The sequence below is a fragment of the Mytilus californianus genome, unplaced genomic scaffold, assembly GCF_021869535.1.
Source record: "Mytilus californianus isolate M0D057914Y unplaced genomic scaffold, xbMytCali1.0.p SCAF_49, whole genome shotgun sequence".
Lineage (NCBI taxonomy): Eukaryota > Metazoa > Mollusca > Bivalvia > Mytilida > Mytilidae > Mytilus > Mytilus californianus.
In genome coordinates, this window is record NW_026262700.1 from 891,370 (window position 1) to 898,586 (window position 7,217).

General features: G+C 31.7%; 1 long non-coding RNA gene across 1 annotated transcript; it reads right to left on the reverse strand.

Annotated features, from left to right (window-relative positions):
- Window positions 1–3,695: 3,695 nt before the first annotated feature.
- Window positions 3,696–6,019, reverse strand: LOC127700155 (uncharacterized). Its single transcript, XR_007981475.1, has 3 exons — window positions 5,514–6,019; window positions 4,510–4,683; window positions 3,696–4,072 (listed from the first exon to the last, which is right to left on the reverse strand). It is a non-coding gene; the product is annotated as an uncharacterized LOC127700155 (long non-coding RNA).
- Between the last annotated feature and the right edge of the window lie 1,198 nt (window positions 6,020–7,217).

Here is a 7,217-nt window from a genome sequence, read left to right on the forward strand (position 1 = left end):
TGTTTGTCCTTTCCATTTCTTAGTCATGGTTTCGCCTGTTTGTCTTTTCCTTTTCTTAGTTTTGGTGTCGCCAGTTTTTCATTTCCTTTTCTTAGTTATGTTGCGGGCTTTTTGGCCTTTCCCTTTCATAGTCATTGTGTCGCCTAATGGTGATTTCCCTATTTTAATCATGGTGTTGCCGTATTGTCATTATATTTTCTTATTCTTAGATTGGGTTGTTTGTCATTTCAATATCTTAATCATGGTGTCACCTGTTTGTCATTTCTCTGTCTTAGTCATGATGTTGTCTTTTTGTCATTTCCCTTTCTTAGTCATGTTGTTGTCTGTTTGTCATTTCCATCTCTGAGTCATGGTGTTGTCTGTTTGTCATTTCACTTTCTTGGTAATGGTGTTGTCTTTTTATCATTTTCTTTTCTTGGTCATGGTGTTGTCTGTTTGTCATTTAACTTTCTTATTGTCATGGTGTCGACTGTTTGTCATTTCGCTTTCCTAGTCATGGTGTTGTCTGTTAGTCAGTTTCCTTTCTTAGTCATACTGTTGTCTGTCGGTTCTGTTTTAATGCCATGGTATTGTCTGATTGTCTTTGGCGTACGGTTTTCGATTTAAATCATGGCATCGTTTCCTCTCATAACACTGTTTTTTTATTTGTATTACATCAAGACCTCGTTTACACTTACATTTTCTAAAGCTTTAGAAATTAATATTACAAATGCTTTACCTTTGTTACTGTCTGTACAGTTTTGTAAGTATTCCAGATATTCATTTGAAGATTTGTCAGGATATCTAAGGTTCAGTATCCACTGTTCTCTTGTTTTCCTTCTTTCTAAACATGACTTATACATTCGTTCAAACTGTCTGATTTTTAGTCCAATAACGTCATTTGTGATCATCATTCCACCATCTAAAGATTGATATAGTAATGGTGTATACTTATTACCACTTTCACGGTATGGAAAACGTTTTACACCCGTACTTTTTTTAAGCAAAATATATTTCATCAACAGATTTGTCTTGTTTTCTGGAGTTTCCGTTCATGATGCCTGTATGAAAAATACGATTACACAGATTCAATTATGGATTAAAACATTTTATGCAATGAATTCAAAGTTTTATATATGGAATGTATTCTTCTGAGGTTTCAGTCTCGTTGAAATCTTGATTGGGAATTCTTTCCAAAAGATGTGACACAAGTGGAGAATATCAATGAATATGCAAAATATTATTTATAATCAAACTAAACTCTGTGAAAACATTTTGTAATTACAATAACCAATCTGGTGAGTGTCATCAGCCAAAATGTTGAGAAAATAGGTGATGGTACAAAGAAATGATTTTACCAAAAATATATAAATCCCGTATGATTTGTTTTTCAAAAATCTTGGATATGTATTTTTTCAATCATTTATAACAAAGAAGTTGAAATAACATGCTTTTTGTGAAAAAAAAGACAAAAATCACAAATTTACATACTTGACAGCATGATCAACTTGACACGAAAAAGCAACAAAATTTGATAAAATTTTCTAATATTAACACCAACCTTTAGTTTTTTATAGTTCAATTTATTCAGATTGGTCCACTTCATCTTTAGTGAAAGTATGAACAAAAGTCTAATTATAAAATTGTGATGTTTTTAATGATAATAACTCCAATATGAGTAAAAAATTTATGAAAAAAAGGGAAAATCATAAAAAATGGGTACTTTCAATTGGCTGTAGCAAAACAAAAAGAGAAGTGTACCACCATGTGATTTTTTATGATTAATCAGGTTAAGAAAAAAGTTTAATTCTAGAAATGTTTGGCTCATCAGAAGTCTACCTCCTAAATGTTTAATATTTATTATATTGCAGTTTTTTTTTTATCCCCTACAAATGAAACAGAACAAGAAACTTACTTGACCAATCAAATGAACAAAACTACAAAAATATGTGCTTTAAATCACAAACAGTAGTGAACATTCATTTCATCAAACGTTTAAAAGATTTACCGCTGCAACTGATTAACATGCATTTTATTAACTAATTTGTTTCTAACATTTAACAAAAAGAATATTAGAATATTCGTATCTACTTTTTTTTTTATCAAGATACTGTATCAACATTAGATAAGCTCCTACAACAACATGACGGACATAGACAGATCATTTATCTTTCTGTCCGACTTTTTGTGTGGTATATGTAATGACATCAGTCTAGTTAAAAGTGTAAGTACAAATCTAATTCACTGCTGTCTAAACGTCATAAAAGTTTTATAAAAATATATATTGGAGATACGTTGTTGTTGTAGATTTTCTGATATGATTTAATAGTTCCAATGATAACATGGACATATCTTTCTTGTCTGATAGATTAAAATGATTAAGACAACAGTAGTTTATCGATGTTCAAATCTCGTTAATTGACTAAGAAGAGAAGAAAAAGGTAACAAACACACCCTAGGTTAATCTCTTCAATGCCAAAAGGAGCGAGATCGGGTGTGTCGACATGATGAGCGACTGCTGCTGTGCATGCTTTATGCTGTCATACAAGTGAGAGGTTTAGCTAGCTATGAAACCAGGTTTAACCTACCATTTTCTACATTGCAAAATGCCTGTACCAAGTCAGGAATATGACAGTTGTTATCCATTCGTTTAGTGGGTTTGAGCTTTTGATTTGGCCATTTACTTAGAGACTTTCCGTTTAGAATTTACCTCGAGTTCGTTTTTTTTGTTATTTTACATTTTACAAAGATGTATATCTTACCTTTTTCCACTTGGCCGCAAGAGATACACTTTTTGCTTCACACTATTACTTGACTGATTAAAACTAGGAGTTTAGGGAAGCTGAAACAAAGAGACAAAAACTTCCTGATGAAAATTTGTTAATACTTGTACTGATGCTATCTGATTTTGTTTGTTTTTAAACAAGGATGGGCGGCCACTCAACAAAAGTGTAAAATAAGATTACAAGGAAATCGAAACACAACGTAAGTGAATTTCACATCATCCGAAACCTCTCTCTTCTCATTATTCTAATACATATATTTCCCAGTGGTCATTTGATAACGTGTCCCAGACAACATTGGTACGTTGGCACAACATTGGCCCAACGTATCTACATGCATTGGCCCGACGTTGTTTTTAAACGTTGGCCCAATGTATAAGTGCAAAGTGGCCCTATGTTGGCCCAACGTGATGGCTAAACGTTGGCACAACGTTGTAAGGTTTTATACAATACATTGGCCCAACGTTGGTCCAATGATGGAATAATACTTGCCGATGTTGAACAAACGTTGGGCCAACGTAGTAAAACAAACTGTTAACAAACGTTGGCACTCTGTTGGTTCAATCTGTAAACTTTTCTATCCATATGAAGGATACTAAAATCCCTTCCAGACAACAACTGCAATAATTCCTGGTTCTTACATCAGTTCAAAATGGCGAAAGTAATACTTTTTTTAAATGTTGCAATTATTGCGTTTTACAGATCCACTATACCATGTTGTGTCTTATATACTACCCGAAAATTTTGTATTTTGCAATTTTCTCTCAATCTTCCTGAACATACATGAAATATTTGTCAATGGACGTTTCAGTAACCAACAACCAATCAATCTCTTTCCAGGAATTGTACTTCTGAATTTTATACCCATATTTGTATGAACTCAATCAACGTATCCATGTTACCTATTTTTCTTAAATAATATAAATACAAAGGTATGATTAAATATAATTTATTATTAGCTAGACAACCAGCAAATTTTAAAAAAGTCTTTTTTTGTATCTATACGTTGCTAAATCAGATCTATAGAATGAAAATTTTAAAGTCTATTCATGATAATTCATTTATCCCATTCGATAATATCATTACAGTTTATGTTGCAATATCCAAGTTCTGTATGACGGCCTTGATAATTCATTTTATACAGCTATTTTTCTAGTTCTGTATTCCAACATGGTTTTTATTCACAAGAGTGTTCCTTTTGTTTTCTGCTACACTTTGTTTTGTCACTATTTCTGGCTCCGTCTAATGTTACATCCTTTTAATATCCAGTTTAGCATATCTTTATAAAAGTTATTTCACTACATGTACCTCTGTAATAAAGTAATGAATAAATGAGTACTCAATGTATGTATATTTAGAATATATTAAATCCTCCTAAAAAATAAACAAAGAGACAAAAAATGCATTGTTTCCGGTGCCCTGGCACATTACAATAGTTAGAAAAAATACTCTTTTTTGATATTTTCCCTAGCCTATACAATCCAAGGCAAAAGGCATATTGCATGCTTTACCATAATGGCTAGACTTAACCTCCCTAGCTAGGTTAAGCAGGACAATTGAGTGTAGAAATGGATACAGGAAACTTTGTCAAAAACGTTCTAAGTAAATAAATAAAACTTGTTGAAAAAAAACACAGAGTCAAATCTAAATACACTAGCATTAACGGTAGTATTAAACATTTTATGCATATATATCTGTAAAATTCGAATCCGATGTAGCATAAATGATGGCTATTATGTTAACTTACTTTCTTAAACTTATTCATTCTAGGCTATCAAATGGTAGAATGCATTTTTTCCCATCTCCATTCCCATGCATTTTCTAGCCAGGATGTTGTCAATAATTTCTATTATTCCTAGCCCTGTATTATTCCTTTTGCCCTCTGAATTATTTTGTCTTCTGTAGTACTCAAATACCTAACCTATAAATTTATATTTAAATGTAAAATTGTATATCAAAAAGAAAAGCTACTTCAAGTAATTCAGACAATAATCTTTATAGTCTTTTTCTTTTATAAATATCCTTATGTGTGGTATAGTCTTTTTTTTTTACATCCCCCCTATTTTTTTTTAAATTTCAAGCGTCAGCTGTTGGGACTGATATTTACTCCTACAAACTATTCAAATATCGGTTTTCTTTTGCAAAAGTTTTGCCGAGGAAAAAAAACTAAATTCAGTCGAGTCCGTATAATTATATATAAATTACAACATTCTTGCAATGAATTTAATAAATAAATACTCTATTTGATATCTAAAACACTGTTACACATGCAAGTGTGTATATGATCAGGTTTCACAAATATATCCTATATGTTTGCATGCGATTTAGAAATAATAAAACTAACAAATTCATTTATATTTCTATGAAGTAGAAATCATTATACCACATTTCTGAAACATTACGGAACAAGGTACATCTTAAGACAGATTTTTTCCATTAACTTCAGTATTGGTGATAAATGCAATCGTTATAGATTTCACAAATAAAACATTAAAATATTAACAATTTACAATTTGTTTGATGATACTAATGTTCAGTGGCAAATATTTCATGATTATTTAGGATTGAAATGGTTTAAACAAAATCTAGAAAATATTTCGCCAGAAACGTATAAACTTCAAGATCAACATTATAAAATGATAGAAATTATATGTTTTAATTTTGAACAACATCCCTCAGATTAAAAAAAAAACATATAAGTTTGTCATCCACAATCGTATATATAACAGAATTTTTAAAGTTATAACTTACATGTCACTTTCTTTTTCTTTGAACCTCAGATAATATGATTTTCTCTTTTTGTTTTCTTCGTTTCACTGCTTTCTTACAAATACACAACAGGAAATAACAACAAAAGTGACCATCCCATTACATTCAGATTTCCTATAAACTTAATTACCATAGCAACTATCTTTGAAATTTGTCTAACATATGGTCAACCTTATCAGAATGTGCTTGATTAACAGACTGGCTGTATCAAATATCACTCTGTATATAATTGCTAAATTATTATGTTTCACAAAGTTTAATGAATAAAGTTATAATAAATAATGATTGCAATAAATTTAAACTTTTAACCAGGCAATCTATGTTAACGATATATTTTTTTTTATTACAGTAATGATATTCCAGTATAAATTTTACCTGACTTATATATAGAGTATAATATAGGATCAACGTTGGCCTAGCATTGGCCCAACATAGAGTTGTAAATGTAATTTCAGTTGATAAACCCTTTCGGTATAACATTAACTTTTTATAAAGCATACAGCAATCGAAATCATCCGCCTTCCCAAGAGAAATAAAGCGTAAAATATTTCATAATCAATTTTTATTAACAAAATTTCATATCGGCCCTATGTTGCTACTAACGTAATGCCAACGTTGGCCCGATTATTTATAACCAACATGAGATAATAATATGGATTGTACAGCCAACACCAACGGTCGACCAACGGACCGACAATTTGCCAACGTTGGGCCAATGTTGTGCAGCCAACACCAACGGTCGACCAACGGACCGACAATTTGCCAACGTTGGCCCACTGTTAGTCTGTTGACTGGGGTCCAATGCATTTACGTACTTCTTATCGATTGATAACAGATACTTTATTCACGCATATAAATGATTGAAGCCAGACACGTTATGCAATAGCTTTTTTTACATTTAATAGAAAATTATCAATCAAAGCCCGAACATATATACAATAAGAAAATTTGGTATGATTCCACATGTGGCAACGAGACTGGTCAAGACTGAGTGGAGAATCGTCGAGACTGGTAGAGACTGGTAGAGCATTTGTAGAGAACATATTCAGGCTATACCAAGATTATCAAGTACTAAATCAGACTTATTAAGTAAAGTCGAGACCAAAGTCGAGTACAGTTTAGTACAGTTAAGTACTGTCGAGATTATGTAGAGTCTTGTCAGATAAAATCTGTGCTCGACCTTATCGGTGGAGCACCAAAAAAAAAAATCTTTTCAGAATCTATGCAGTTTGTAATGAGAGGGCTCAAAGTGCCAGTTTGATATTCAAAATATATAGTAAAAATCTACCGGAGACCGTTGAAAAAACATTGAGACCTCCTGGTCTTTCAATGTCTATAAACATATTTAATCTTTTAGACAACGTATATATACAGATCCTATCAAAAGGATTTCCCAGAAAAAATGTCATATTCGATATGCACAGACGGTGTCAATTTTTAATTTGAAATCTTCGAAAATTCAGGTAAAAGGGCCTAGTGCGTTGGTTAAATCTTCCTAATCTCTCTATCGTCATAATATTATGCATATAGTTACAATGTAATTAATATATAGATAAAATTATATCAACAGGAATTTGGGTAAACTTCTTGACGTCTATGTTTATGGAGGGATCAAAGTGCCAGTTTGATATTCAAAATAAATAGAAAATCTACTGCAGACCGTTGAAAAAACAGTGAGACCCCTGG